The 16,817-nt window shown below is 34.9% G+C and overlaps 1 protein-coding gene across 2 annotated transcripts in view; it reads right to left on the reverse strand.

Annotated features, from left to right (window-relative positions):
• LOC133523955 (calmodulin-binding transcription activator 2) overlaps positions 1 to 16,817 on the reverse strand; it is a 314,418-nt gene that overhangs the window by 80,488 nt on the left and 217,113 nt on the right. For both annotated transcript variants that reach the window (XM_061859685.1, XM_061859684.1), the window contains one exon: positions 16,077 to 16,144. The gene's annotated coding sequence lies outside the window, so the exon portion shown is untranslated. The remainder of the gene's footprint in view (positions 1 to 16,076; positions 16,145 to 16,817) is intronic.

A 16,817-nucleotide genomic window follows, 5' to 3' on the forward strand; every position in this document is an offset into this window, starting at 1 on the left:
CACCGACGTAGTATAAAAAAAAAATCTTTAGCAAATGTTTGACGTATTTTAAGGTTCGGGCCGTAAATCATGTTTCCTTATTTGATTCTCAAGTACTGAAAATGTGTATCTCGCCTGCAAGGAGGCAGCGTAAAAATTAGCTTTGGATTATCTTAACTTTGATATGTCTACAGGAAAGATGCGAACAATAAAATATGTATAAACAAAAATACTTCTTTAAAATAATGACTACACCCATAACTTAATTGATAGCTGAAACATTGTCTTATTTATGCTATAGAAAGTAAGCATTCATACAAACATACTATAGTCACGCCTATTTCCAGGATGGTAGGCAGAGACCACGGATTTCCACTTGCCACGATCCTGAAATACCTCTTTTGCGTCTTTCACTTTCACAATATTGCTCACTCCTCACAAAAAGAAAGAAAAAAATAATGAAAGTTAAGTTAGAAAGTTATACAACTACAAATAGTTAAGGCATTTTTAATAACCACTTTCGTCGCAGTTTTCCATTAAATTGGACCAATTAAAGAATAGGGAGCCGACAGCTGACGAATTTCTCAAAAAATAATTTACACGTATTTGTGTGTATAATTTGTCACGAATTAATGTCTCCAATAACGTAAGTTGATTTTATATGAAGGTATATTTTGTTTCTTTCTGAGCTTTTGTCTTTATTTGTAAGATAGATGTGATTAGATAAGTATCAATTTATATAACACTGTGAAAGTTTTTTGATCATTTTAATAACAGACGTAAAATTTTAGACTTGTGCCAATTTTCTTTACTCTCTCTCTTACTCTGAGGGGTGAATGTAGGTCATACACAACAACTTACTATGGGCCCAACCCCGAAAATACAAAAAAAATCATGTGTGTGATTTCTATGGAACCGCAATTTTTTTCGCGACTGTTCGCGAAGAACCCTAAATACCTGCTACTTGATGAACCCCATGTCATACCGCAAGGGACACACCTCAAAAGGTTATTGCCATTATAAAGAGATCTGACTCAAAACCTATTTAACCTTAACAGTATTTTAACAGCATTGACTGGTACGAGCAAACGGCACCACGTCGAACATCAAAGGTGTACTAACAGCACTCTTAACTAACCATAGGTAAACCCTATGTCCATGCAATAAGGTTTACGAAGTATCATAACAGTGTGGACGGTACAGGACAGTAAAATGGAAATGCAATGCGTCCGCTTTTGCATAATGGTTCAAAGCAAACGTGTTGTAGTTTACTTTGCGCGAGTATTGGTTGTTAGATTTGTAGGACTCAAAGGTACGTTTTGATTTCATAAATATAGGGTTTTGGTTACGGGACTCCAAATATCCAGATGGTTTTCTTTTTAACCTTTTAACTTCTTCTTCCTCGCGTTGTCCCGGCATTCGGCTCATGGGAGCCGGAGGTTCGCGAGATCTACAGCTCACAGAGCCACTGGTAATACCAATGGATTAATAACACAGTGTTACATCGCTTTCCCCTATTGCTCTAAATTCCACAGCTCTGAAACCATCGCCAAACGATTTAATTAAATATTCATCCAAACCCTTCACAGGGCTTAAAGCAAATAGGTTTGACGTACAACTATCGACTCTCGTCCAATCAGATTTACCGACCAATAGGAGCAATTCATTCGGCCATCCTGACTGAACGTGTGGCGACAAATGGGAGGCCATGTGTCTTTGTTAACGCCGGAATTGGGACTTCATTCTGAAATGTACATCTTAGACGTGTAAGTGAACATTCTAGGGTTTTGTTTCTTCATATTAAGCAGAAAAAAAGAACGGTTTTCTTATGTCATCTGCAACAATTAATTAATCATTAAATTTTTAACTATATTTAATGAGATAACTGACTAGTTATCATTTTGTACAAATACCCTGACGCACGCAACGGCTAAATACCCACAGTAGTCTGCCTGCTGCTGCATAATAAAGCTAGTGAAGTTTTTAGTTTTCAAAATAAGTTTTTATGCAATTCTAATAAGTCGATATTTATAGATTGAAATAGATGCCGTATACTAAAAAGAAAAAGTGAAAAACCCGCTAGAGGCCCATATTTATACGAATTCAACATTCAATCGCAATACTTACCACGCATTGGAAAATCAGTGTGAATGAATTCCAATCAAAAACATTTTTTTGCGCGAGAATATATGAGATTTCAAATGACAATTTGATGAAATTTTAAATATCATTCATTGCTTACTTATATGCGTGGTGGGCCAGTGAAACTAAATTGGTATTACATTAGTGTTGACTTCCATGTCTGAATCAGGCCGGTCAGTTCCTATTATAACGGCGATATTTCGAGGCTCAACGTGGATTAAGGGAGAGAAATAAATACGAAGAAGTTCTTAAAGGGCTTTGTCTGTACTCTCAGCAGAAGGGAAAACTGGAGCATGTCAAAGTGATGAACGGTAAGAGATATTTCGGGATTTCTGTATACCATCATATATTTTATTTTATTTCGTTATTCAGATTAGTTACACAAATTAACAGTATAACTACTAAGGCACTGCGGAAAATTGAAAGCAAAATAAAACAATAGAAATAAAAACAAAACACAAATTAAACACTGATTCAATTTGGCTGACGATACATTTTAAATGATGTTTCATAAACATAATACTTATGGCACGTTGTCAAACAAAAAACTTATCGTGGAATTTGAGAAAATAAAACATCGATGAATCTGTTATTGATTACTCAATCATAATTTAATAAATAGAAGAAGTAACTTCTACTTACTGTAAATCAGCGAGTAGTTTAAAAAAAGCATATCAATTACAAAACTGAAGTACACAATATCAAAATTATACGGACGAGTTCTGTATTTTTCGGTGGCCGTCTTCTTTAACAATGTTAAAAATATACATAATATCAAGATAATATCGATAACTGTCATTTTTGGCAGTGACACTGCCACTATGTGATAGACATAGCTACTGACAGATATTAAAGTTTTAAAGGAAACGGCTTTTTTATCTGTATCTATGTCTGCACATGTTCTTCATCTCCTGCAGAAAAAGACACACTATGTACAACACATCAAACTTCTACCAACATTTTATCTGTTGAAGTGAAGCATTACAAATTCCATATATTTTTCTCTCTTATTGCATTGAACAGAAGACTGCAGTATTATTCTGCAACCGTATTGCATCTGTATTCAGTTCACGTTTGGGCGCCGCCGCTAATTGATAGCTCTCAAGGCACAAGAGTTTAAGTGAATTTTTCATCGAGTTTTAATTTAGTTCAATTTGATATCGTTATCGGAATTCGCTTGAAATGTTGTAAAAGGATGGAATACGAAGATTCATTTGTTGAAAAGGTCACCTGAATAAAAAATACTCTTTATTGCACGACCTCAGAATAAATGTACACGGAAACACATATAATACCTACATGAAGATACAGGTAAATAACAGGCGGCTTTATCACAGTCTCTCTTCTCTTGCACTCAATCTCTTGCAGTAGCGGTATCATGGTCGCATTTTTATCACTTGTCATATCATGCGTCAGTTTCGCACTTACATACTTGTCAGAAAGTGACAGGCATGATGACAGATGATGAAAAACCGACGATCTTAGCCCTACAGACAATCTTTAGGTATCATATTTCTTGTAAGTCAATTTAACTTTGTGCCTTGTATAAACTGACGCTGAATTTTTTTTTACGCCGTGTTGCCGTCAACATTTTTTTGGTAAATAATATGTTAATTATACATCTCATTATTCATGTATTTGATTAAATTGTTTTAGTAGAACCGTCGAAAAGTTTTGGCAAAACTCGTACAATTGTGTAAGATATGTTTTTATTTATTAAGGATGTGTTACGCTAGAGCGCTCCGGGTCCGGACCGAGGTTTCCGAGACTTCGTATTCTATGATAGGTGATCGGTGATCACTGTAAGTATTTTATCATTGTGCTTGTATATTATCAGTGATCGGAACTATGGGAGTAAAACTTTAACAAAACTTGTTAAGCGGACATAAAATAGTGCATACAGCCCTAAAAATATTCATGTCCATATGGATAGGAATAGTATAGTACTTACAGCCATAAAAATATTTACATTCATAGATATTCGAATATGTTTAAGGCTATAAGCACTCTTTTTACGTCCGCTTGATAAGTTTTTTAAAGTTTTACTCCCATAGTTCCGATCACTGTATATTATACAGGGTGAAATTTTAACCACCAGTCATATGATACTCTGCGTAGTGACTTTGAAGTAGGTTTTATTATTGGACCAATGCCGAAATCGCGAAAATAAATTTGGCTGTTTATACACGAAGCGGACTTACGGCGCCCTACGTGTCCAATTCAATAATGGGTACAGAATGCTGTTGGGGCTGCCTCGGTTTTGCAGTGCTTCTGGGATGTTTGCGGAGGCACGAATGGATGATTTCTACGCCATTATGAGAAAACGCACAGCATCTCAGATGCACGGATTGAGGAACGGCTCCAACAGTTTTCTAACCGAAATTGGCGAGAGGCTTGATAATCCCTTTTGTAAGTGTTGGGCCTCAATGCATGTCCCAATCTACCGGATGGATAAATGAGGTATAATGTTTTTATGAATTAATTTAATTTAATTGTAAATAATGTATGTACTTAATCAATAAGTCATTACTAACATAGTGATAAGTAGTATTGTACCTAACATATTATGGATCTTTGATGTCCGAAATAAAGTCTTAATAATAAATAATATACATTCCGGGTGATGTGATGCCGCTGATTATTATTAGACAGGCAAATTTTTTTTCGCGATTTCGGCATTGGTCTCATAATAAAATTTGTTCAGTATGATCTTTAAAGTCACAACGCAGAGTATGGCTGGTGGTGAAAATTTCACCCTGTATATGCGTTTTCTACGTCTCAAAATAAGATCTTTAATGATTCCAAACGTTTTGCTGACTTCACTTTGCACCATTTTTCGCAAAACCTACTTCCAAAAATGAACTTAAAATCAATTTGCAATGGCAATTTTCAAGTAAAAACATTCCCTTTTCAACCAGACAACTACGAAGCAAATCGTCTGCGAAATCAACTGCACTTTTTCAACGCTCAAACATTAAGTACACTTTAAAAGCACATTTTGAGGAAATGCCTCGAATTTCACATTGGAGCGGTCCGTGGACATTTTTCTTAATTAATTTAGAATCAGAAGTGGCTTGAAGATAATTACACCTGGGCTAGCGGCCGATTTTATTTCAACAGTCTGTTATGATTTATCATCCTGTTATGATACGAGACATCAAAACCTCTATCGTAAATTTATTCGATAGCGTGACGTTACATACGCGTTTTCTCATTTTGTATGGGATTTAAAAACAGCGCGCCAAGCGGGACGTTTTGGAAACTCAAAATCCCATACAAAATGAGACCTAACGTAAACGCTTACGTCACGTCTCGCAATCGAATAAATTTACACTAGGGGTACAGTACGGATATGTAGTTAGTTCTTGTTTTGTGGCAGCGTGATAAAATAGCGTCCGTCACTTTCCATCGAGCGGTGTTAAAAAGTGACGGTTAATTTTTCACCTGGATAAAGCCATCCATAATACGCAGCCAGTAACTCAGGCACACCAATAAGCACAAGCGAGACAGTATGTAACAGAACGAAAGGGAAAGAAAGAGACACATAAATGTTACGGTCATACTGAGCAACTTTTACTATGCAGCAAACCGTAAAATCAAGAAAAAAATTGGCTTATTCATACATTTGCCTGGTCTGATGTTGAAATTTCCTATGGAAGAGTCAATTTTTTTTGCGATATTTGGGGTTGGTTCCATAGTAAAAATTGCTCTAAACTTTAACGGGTCTCTTTCTTTGCCTTTCTGTATAATGAAGTTTGATGGGCGCAATTTTGTTAGGCGATTAAAAAGTGCGCAGACAAGTGAATCTTATTATAGGTAGGTCGCGTTAAGAATGCAAAAAAATCATCCTTGTCCATCGGCCTAGCCACGCCTGTAACCGATCAAATTGTTCCTAATTAGAAAGTGAAGCTCACAATGCCCAGTGGGAGACATACTCTCTCTATGAATATCCAGATATCCAGAGGCCGTGAGTTCAATTTTCACCCAAGACAGTAATTTTTCCTCTTTTAAATTTATTATAATTATTGTCAGAATGACAAGAGTCAGATATCAGGTACCTATTTATAGTTTCAATTAGTATGAGAATAGATAGGTGATTAAGGAATTAACACTATTAATTAATATTGTTTGCTTCAAGAATGAATCCTATTAGTTATTATGTCAATGTTGTATCAAAACAAGATTATAACTCTTACAAAATATTTGATTAAGAATCGGCTTTCCTGATTTAATTAGAGATTTTGTTTTCGTTAAATCGTCGTCAACGTCTTATTTTAAATATGAAAAATGTACCCACTTCCGTTTTTTTCTTCATTATATAAAGTGTCATTAATTAAATCAGATATTATTTGCAGAATTCATAGTATTTAGAACTGTACTTGTCGCAAAACAAGTGGCGAGTCAGGTCATAATGCCATCTCTTTCACTCTTGGTTGGTCTTAACAAGGGTAAAGGAGATAGCAGTCGGCAGTCAGTTTTGTGGTAAATAAAAGGTCAGCCGCATGTAGCCCTGAGGTACACTACTCGTACCTCAACTTAGGTACTGCAGAAGGAAGTAGTGAATAATTAAAAATGCAAAAATGAATATGATGGAATTCGTTTTTCCTTAATTTCCTCTGTTGTTAGAATAAAATATGTAGTGTCAATCATTATTCTTGATTATTATAAAATTTATGATCAAACGTAATTTTATCACAAAAATCTGTCAATCTGTCAGAAAGAAAAGTCATTAATTTAAATGACAAATTTTATAGGATGGATTGTTTTTATCAAATTATGTCGAATTATCTACCTACAGTTTAATAAGAAAACGTGACGTAACGTTTTAACATTTCATCACAAATTGTCCTTAATACTAAGGATTTTCAATTTTAAATTTAAAAAAAAACTCTAAATTTGTCTTTGAAACTATAGATGGCGTTAAAATCAAACACTCAATGATCGTACAATTCATTCCCCCAAACAAATGGGCATGTTTCCACTATCCTTCTAATTCTAGGCTCATGTCTGTATTTATCGCTGCGATTAGCGCGATTGAGACGGAGCGTCCAGATTATCGGTGACGTATCGGAGCGTGAAATGGGCACGCTCAATATGTTCTTTTTAAGTGTTAGATAACTGGCTTGATTTTGCCAAAAGAGGCGTCCAGAAAAGTCGGTGGGCGTGTTTATTTCGAGATATTAAATGTACAAGCAAAATGATTACTGGCTTATAGATATGCTCTTAATACGATGTGTACGTTGATTTAATATAGATTGCATTTTTATCACCTATAACCATGCCTGTCACATTCTAACAAGTATGTAAGTGCGAACGTGACAGGCATAGTTTAAAAATGGAACCATGCTGCCACCGCTGAACATAATATTGACTTATACCTTCCGATTATGACAGCCTATTGTGACAGATTGGTAACTAGTTCCTGGGCGACCGAGCTTTGCTCGGTTATAACTATTTATTGTAATATGGTGGTGTATAGGTGATAATCTACATAAACTTAAAAAGTAAAATGTGAACTGACAATTATTATTATTTACAATCGATTTTAACCTTACAGCACTTGTCACAGAGTAACGCCATCTATTGTCAATTTCTCTTATTACATAGGTCATTTTTTTACTAAATTTAAATTGTCTAAAACAATAATAATTAAAAAATTATATATAAACTTGAACATATAAAAAAAAAAAGAAGTTAGTCACCCGAGATTCGAACCCGAGACACTCGTTTAGCAGTCCGCGTCTTAACCCGCTGGACCAGACGGACAGTGGCCGGCAACACGAAATTAGCAACCATATTCTGCGTCGCAAGAAAAACGCATGAAAACTCGAAAACACGCGTTTTCCCAAACATAAGAATAATCTAGAAAGATTGTATACCCCCAAAAACCCCCATATACCAAATTTCAGCGAAATCGTTAGAGCCGTTTCCGAGTTCACAGAAATATATATATAAATATATATACAAGAATTGCTCGTTTAAAGGTATAAGATAATACGGACCATGGCCTCACATGCTCTTGGCCGATTTTTATCATACTTTTCAATTGAACCAAAAATCGATCCTGTAGTTGACTCTGTTCACCCAGCTCAAATCACCTTACTGCTTTGATGTTGTTTGACATATTGTAATACTGTAACATTGCATTTCAATAAATATCAAACATCAAATATCAAATTGTATCCATAGGTATAGGTGTATAGATAGTTATATAAAACTGATGTCACATTTATACCTAGATATTTTTGTAACACGAATGTTGACGTCTAAGTGTTTGACAAAATAAAAACATCGACAGTCCTGTTATCGATAAGTGCCACTTCAACGTGATAGAGGTAATACAAAGAAATATATAGGGTAATAGTACTAGGGTGCGTTAAAAATAGATAATAGTAACAAAACTATAAATTTATTTATATTTTACATACTTTAGAAAACAAATTGAAACCCTTTTGTAACTTTCTTTCTTCTTGCCACTTAATTAATTCTCCCATAAGTCACTCCATGATAAACACACACCCAAATTGTCTTTCAAATTGACGCAGAATGATACAACGTGTAGTATATTAAACCCATTTTTGATCCCATAGCAAATCTGTGTCTGTGTCTCTGTATATGGCTACAGTGTAGGTGTATCTTAGTTTTTTATTATTAACAGTATCGCACTGATGTATTAATGACCCTCTTTCTCTTTTACTTTAATATGTATACTTCGTTGAAATAGTAAAAGTATGTACTTATCGATAACAAGATTGTCGATATTTTTATTGTGGTAAGCACTAAGCAAATTCTGTTCCTGCTAGAAAAATATCTAGGTATTGATGTCACATCAAAATACGAGCCGGATTCGTCGATTCCACGATGAAATCGTCCGATAGCTCCATAAATCGGTCGCCAAATGAACTGCAATCAAACTATATACATACAGTACCCCTAGTGTAAATAAATTCGATTTCCAAACGTGACGTACGCGTTTGCGTTTAGTCTCATTTTGTATTGGATTTCGAAAGAGCGCGCCAAGCGGGACGTTTTGGAAACTCAAAATCCTATACAAAATGAGACTTAACGCAAACGCGTTCGTCACGTTATGATGTCGATCAAAGTTACACTAGGGGTACAGACTGTTAGGCAAATAGCGTAACATTCAGTCAATTTAAGAATTCATATTATTATTTTTTGTTCAAAGTTTGTTCAAGTTGGTGGTTCAAGGTTTTCATTATGTGCTCTCCTTACTTGCGTCTAATTAAAAACTTGTTTACCTGATGTATTATGTGATGAGCACGGATATTTGTTACTGAGCCTTCCTTTCAATGTATTTAAGTATTTATATATCATATATATCGTTCTCTAAGTATAACAACCCAAGCCTACTGTGAGACTAGGTTGATTTGTGTAAGATGTTCTAGACTATTTTTCTGTTTATTATTTAGTAAACGATCAGGACGTCCCAAACGATATATTCTTTGCTAGTTCAACTGTTAGAAAAAAAAAGTTTATTGATTTAGCACAAACAAACGTGATTTTAACTGGGCTGGTGCCTCTTTTTAAGCGTACATGACACTTGTGTCAAGAGAACCGCTCTCCCGTAGGTGGTAACATAATTTTTACATATACAATAGCAGTGGCTTAAGACTTAAAACGAACATTTTTTTTAAATAACTCAATAAATAGAAAGAAATTTAGTAGGTATATGAAACCATTTTTAACAAAAATCTGTTCTTAATAGAGAAAGAAAAGAAACTTGAGAAAAGTTGTGTCCATTTTTTCACCTTTTTTATGACTTCTAAAACCTCTAAGGCGTTAATAAATCAAATAAATTACTGCTATCTAAACTCGGGTGATAAGTTTAGCTAAAAATACATTGGTAACTTTTACAGCAAAAATTCAAAATGGCGGATCTGGGAGCCCATATTTGAATAACGAGCGCTCGATTTCGTCAAATTAATAGCTAGAATTCTTACGCTGATTAATTATTTCAATAATATTAATTGAATTCGTCATCATTTTCGAAGTCAATAAAAGTTCGAAGGAAAACTGAGATAAACCGGTTTTTACCGGTATTTTATAAACCGGTTCAGAGCCTTGTTTTGTATAGATCTAAACTTCATAACTATATTAGGTCTAAACTTAAAACATTATGTATTTAGACTGTTTGTTTTTTAATAAATAAAACTTCGTATAACTGAAAGCTAGAGCGTCGAGACCTTATCTCCATAACTATATATACTATCCCTACTATGCAAGAAGAGGTTCAACCTTATTTAGCATTAAATCTTCCCATCCCAACCAACTCCAGCAATAAATTACACAAACTAACCGGAAAAACTCAAGACTCAGACAATCAATATTCCCAACATGCAAAACTTAAAACAAAAAACTTACCGAAACGAATTAAACTATCAGTAGCTAACTTCCTAGTTTTATACAGTACCTAATTTGGCTCTCAACTAGGGACCCGTTCCAAGTTTTAACAACTTTAAGCAAATTAAAACTTACGCTGTCTACCGCTTGCTTAGTGTGCGTCTTTGAAATATTAAGTCATTGTGGGCGCGTAGTGTACTTTTGGTCGCGCGATGTGCCCGTTTCTTGAAAAGTTAATGCAGGTTTTGATGTCGAGTTGGACTTGGAGCAATCCTTTGGGGGGTTATGATGGAAATGCTTGGGATTGTCGTGTTTAATAATAAACAATAAAGGTTTTAATATTAAAGGAATGTTGTGTTGGCTTTTCATATTTAATATGCAACAATAGCTATCGGGATTGTGTACATAGTTTAAAATTTACCAGATATCGACATATTAGTTTTGAAAATTTGATTATCATTCTCAGCTTCTTTCGCCTTTGATTGTAAGTAAACTTCAATACTATTTATTTTTCAGTCCAGTTTTCAAATACTTGTAAAGGCACCTCATTCACGGTTTTATAGTTAAAATCTCATTGAAATTATCGAGAAGAGCGATTTTTTATTACTTGTATATTGATTCAAACATTTTTTACATTTAATACATTTTTTATATTGCAACTATGATAGCTATAATTTTTTTGTATCTAATTAACGATATTTTTTGTGAATTTCTGCTACTTTTATGAAAAAATAACATGTAAATTTTCAATGAGAAATAACTATTGTCTATCTATCCATTTATATTATTGTTAACACCATCCAAATGAGTGTATTCCCATCTGTCCCCGCCGGGCACAGATGGGAATGGGCGCTACATACAAATCATTCTCATCTGTGCCCGCCTCTTGTATAGCGGTGGTCACGTGGGGCGGGCATAGATGGGAATACACCTTCGAATGTGTAAATAAATAATAAATAAAATAATTAAAAAAATATTATTTCGAACCATAATCCATAGAAATTGGTTACTGGCTTCTTAAAAACCAATGTTAGTCTTATGAATAAGTATATATCTACAGGAAACTTAACCTAGTAGGTATTGGGAGCGATAAATAGTCTTACCCTAAAAAAACCCAAGTATAAATCACCCAAGTATAGTCAAGTAAGGTAGATTCAGGTAAATTCGGAAATTATATAGGTAATCCCGAAAATCATTTAAAAATCACACAAATCAGCGGAAACACAATGAAACATCTAAATTAAAAACTTGTAAATAAAAACATTGTCCCAAGTCGAGACCGCTTGGTAGGGTGCCCAGAAGGCTGGCTGCATTGCCCAAAAATCACTCATATTCCGTTGGATTAAGACTCCCTTTTCGGAATTATTCCGCACTTTTTTAGTGTTCTTGATTACCCGAATAAACCTTACTACAACTATGCGCCACAGTTTCTATTCGTAAGTAAATTATCAATACCTATCTCCTTTTTAGTTTTCTGGCTTTTTCCTTCCGTTTCTGAATTGTTTTGCCTTAGGACTTCGACATATGTAATAATCACGGCTTAACGAAGATAATTCAAGTTAGTTTTGGATCATAGTACCTCTAGTGTAAAAATCGATAGCGTGATGTGACGAAGTCTCATTTTGTATTGGACTGAGTTTCCGAAACGTCCCGCTTGGCGCGATGTTTCTAAATACCATAATATTAGACTTAACGCAAACGCGTACGTCACGTCACGCTATTGAATAAATATACACTAGGGGTTCAGTACCTCTAGCGTAAATTTGATCGACATCATAACGTGACGAACGCGTTTGCGTTAAGTCTCATTTTGTATAGGATTTTGAGTTTCCAAAACGTCCCGCTTGGCGCGCTCTTTCTAAATCCAATACAAAATGAGACTAAACGCAAACGCGTACGTCACGTTTCGAAATCGAATTTATTTACACTAGGGGTACTGTAGTTGAGTAGTTTTACGGAACTACATATATATGTTCACACGATATTCAAGTCACAACAATATACGATACATTTCCAAGTTTTTACCAGTATTTCGCAAGGCGGCAATACCTCGATGAATGGCCTTACTTTAACTCCGTGGCTGGCTCGCATAACTCTTATTTTATTAATCACTTTTAGTTCAGCCTCAAGTTCAATAACTTAGTTCTAAAAAGACGTATTTTTCGCGTTTTCTTCTTCACTTGCGACGTTTTATAGTGTGTAGTGTTTGTTATGAAAATGTCTCAGAACGTTACAACTTACGATACAGAGGGCTTACCGCGAACCACGTTCGACGTGTTACCCCATCAGTACAGCCAAAAGATAATTGTGACCCATGTCGTACCTTGTCACAGTGACAGTAGTATGAGGTCTCTAGCGACTTTCATGTGGTTTGTTACTGTGACAAGGTACGAAATAGGTCACAAATTAAATTTTTTGACTATACCTACAGTATTTTGTACAAAATGTTCTATGCTTGTTGGTACCTTCTTCTTCTTTCTTCCTAGCGTTGTCCCGGCATATTTCCACGGCTCAAGGGAGCCTGGGGGTCCGCTTTGACAACTAATCCCAAGAATTGGCGTAGGCACTAGTTTTTACGAAAGCGACTGCCATCTGACCTTCCAACCCATAGGGTAAGTAACTAGGCCTTGTTGGGATTAGTTCGGTTTCCTCACGATGTTTTCCTTCACCGAAAAGCGACTGGTGGTATCAAATAACATTTCGTACATAAGTTCCGAAAAACTCATTGGTACGAGCCGGGGTTAGAACCCGCGACCTCCGGATTGCAAGTCGCACGCTCTTACCGCTAGGCCACCAGCGCTTGTTGGTACCTTGATATCATACAAACTATTATAAAAATTACGTAGGTTAGATATTTTTTAATCTAAACTTTATTGCTCTCTTAGAAAGAACCTAAATAAATTAGAGCAAGTAACGTAAAAATGTTTATTCGTTTTAAAATAAAAGCATACTTTAGATTGTATGGAAGCGGCTTTTACGTGTTTAAGTTGCTAACTATAGGTATAGTCTTATCCCCTTATTCAATAACACTATACGGGCCTAATTTAGTTAAATTATGTTTTATCCCTTTCTTACAAATAGATAAGTCAAAATGACAGATAAAGACAAACGATTCATAGCTAATTCAGGCCAGTAACGCGTTTATGAATAACGCCATTAATCATTAACCATTCTAATTAAACTTAATGCCAGTATCAACAGTAAATCAATACCAATCCAATTACTACGCGTCAAATGGCGCACATTAATCCATACACGATTTAAACTAAAACGTCCTAACACCTAACTCGTTAACCAGGGCTTGGAACGGGTATGGAAATAACTGTTAATATCGTTGCAAAACCGTTATATTTGTTTGTTCATTCAAAAACCGGGTAAATTAATGGATGCGAACTAAAAAATTCTTCTCTCCTTGCCGGTAAGAAAAGGAAACGAAATTTCTTGGTTCCCGGGGAACGAAATAATGAAATAAAATGAAATGAAATGAAATGAAATGAAAGCATTTATTTCGGACAAAAACATCCATATTATGTTAGTAATGACTTACGGCCAAATCATACCAGTTAAATGTAGACGTTTGAAACAGAAAACAATACTTACTCGTTCTACCTTGATTTGATATTTTAAATTTAACCGTTTAGTTTCTTTGTACAGTCAGCGTCAAATACTTCGTAGCAGTCAAAGTGGCCAAATAGTTCGTTACACCATACTAAATATATGGTGTACCGAACTATTTGGCTACTTTGACTGCTACGAAGTATTTGACGCTGACTGTACAATAACGAAAGACGAATTGATTTGCTCATAAAATGGTATCACAAATAGAACATATAAGCGGAAATGGAAAAGAAATCCTTTCCGTTCCCGGCTGAATAAACGAAAACGGTTTGAAAAATAAAACGGTTTCCAAAACCCTGGCGCTTAAGACCTTTTACTTTTACCATCACAACTTTGCCTAAAACACTAAAAGGGTGTAACTAAATGTAATTATAAAAGCGCTTGAGTCGTTTCTAACTGCCGCTAAAATCATGGCGATAGTGTAGTGTTAAAAGGACATAAGTGTAGTAGTGTGAAAGGGTAGTTAGGATGTTTTATAACTGTTTGGATGGTAACGATTAGTGAATTAAGTCATCCGCCATGCTAATGTGTCGGCGTGATTTAATGTGTGGCACAGCATCAGATGGATACCATATATCGAATAACATCTATAATATTAGAGCTGCATATTGGGGCTGTTTACACATTGATTAGTGAGAGTTTTTTGCTGCCTAAAGATAAAAATAAACATTTTCTAAGTAGGCATATTAAAATGCGCTTATGAGCATCAAATAAAAATACGCCGACTCTAACCCTATACCTCTGACCTGAGAAGATTTAAATGCGTCTTAAATTGTGGGGGGGTTTCAAAACTCGACGGGACACATCTTTTCAAAACATTACATTTTATAACTAACATCAATTAAATTAAAAAAATATAATTAAATTTAATATGGAATTTAAAAGAGAGACGTAGGCCACAAAATGCAAAAAGTTAGCAGCAAATGTATAAACTCGCAATAAACACTAATCGATGTGTAAACAGGCCCCAATTTAAAGGCCAGCCACACTTAATCCATAAGTAATAAAATAAGAAAAGAAAAGTAGTTGGCAAGTAAAGCATAGTTCATATAGAATTGGTACAGTCAAGGTATTAAATATCGACTCGGACAAAGTGCCAAAAATATGTACACACTACTTTAATATATAGGCAATAAGGTCGTGTATACATATTTTTGGAACTTTGTCCGTGTCGATATTTAATACCTTGACTGTACGAACTGGAGGATTGTTATTTTTTTAAGTTAACAAAATAAAAAAAGTTATGAATGGTGAATTTTAAATAGTAATGTAGGTATTTAGCTTTCAAATATGTATAAATAAATAAAAACCTATCTAACAAAGCAGTAAAATTTACTGTTCGTAAAACAGTTAAAACATTGCAGTAAATTTTACTGTTTTGTGTATTACGGTAATAGTTACGTTCGTTTATTTCTATCGTTTTTCCAATACTTAGAAATTTTCAAACAGTTAATAGTGTATTGTATTTAGCTGTTTTTTTAAACATTTATTGACATTGTATTATGTAGTTAATCTTAATGAAAATCACTTTAATATGGTTCTCGATAGATCATATTTTTTTCATCGTGGAGTTCCTTCAAGATGTCAGTATGCTCTTTTCTTAAAGGATCTAGCGATTTCGACAAAGGAGTTTTTCATTTCGATATTGTGGACATTTTGACTTTTGCGGACATTGAGACTTTGCGGACATTTTGACTTTGCGGACATATTGATACTGTAGACATTTTGAATTCATCATTTTGCATTATTGGCCTTTTTTCGTACTATGGACATTTTTGATACTGTAGATCAGACGGGCCGAAACGATTTGAAGGTACCTATAGGTCAGTCGTAGACATTCTAAGTTCCTGCAACCCTTTCCCTTCACATACACATACTTAGTGTTATCGTATACTTAGTGTATGTGAATACATCAACTCTATCAATGTAATAGCCCCCTAACATAGCAATATCATTAACGTAATGACGTCACTCACCGTATTTTGACTTCCTTCGACTGCCATTCGGAATGCTTGTCGAAACTGATGAGAATGGCTGCGATTTCCTGTAACAAACAACCAACTGTGAGTGCATGAATTATATTAGGAAACATTTTGAAAATTGTTTAATTTGTATTTTTACAAGTTTTTATTTAACTTGCCCTGTTAGTATTACGTAGGTGTGTTTGTGTGGGTCAAATCTTGGAAGCTAAATTTGACCCACTTCCCGGTTTCTGATTGCGCTGAAATTTTGCATACGTTAAGTCGGGTGAAAATTCAATTTCTAATGATGGCTCTCTATACCATGTTCTTTTCTTTCCACAGGCAACTAATAATACTCATCGAAACTATTCTAAGAACCCCAAACACAATTAGGTTGCATTGTTTTATCACAGAGTTTCTATGGCCATATCCATTTTCCATCATCAGATCAGCTCAATTGTAGCATCATATTGCATTGTCACCCGACTTACATATGCTGTCGCGGACGTATTGCGAACCGGCTAATATTTGCCAACGTCATGGAGTAGATGGCGCTAGTAGTCACGTTTAAATCAAATAACCGCTTCTAGGTTATTGGGATTTTTGGCTGAAGTTGAGAGGGTAGATGAGAATGACAGTAGGAAAAAGGAGGTTGTGTGCGAACAAATCTACGGGAAGTGATATTTGCTTTTAGATCAAGTCAAGGACGTTCTTATAGTGTTATTAGAATAATGATGTGTATATTGTAGATTTGTG

Source organism: Cydia pomonella, chromosome 13, assembly GCF_033807575.1.
Source record: "Cydia pomonella isolate Wapato2018A chromosome 13, ilCydPomo1, whole genome shotgun sequence".
Taxonomy (NCBI): Eukaryota; Metazoa; Arthropoda; class Insecta; order Lepidoptera; family Tortricidae; genus Cydia; species Cydia pomonella.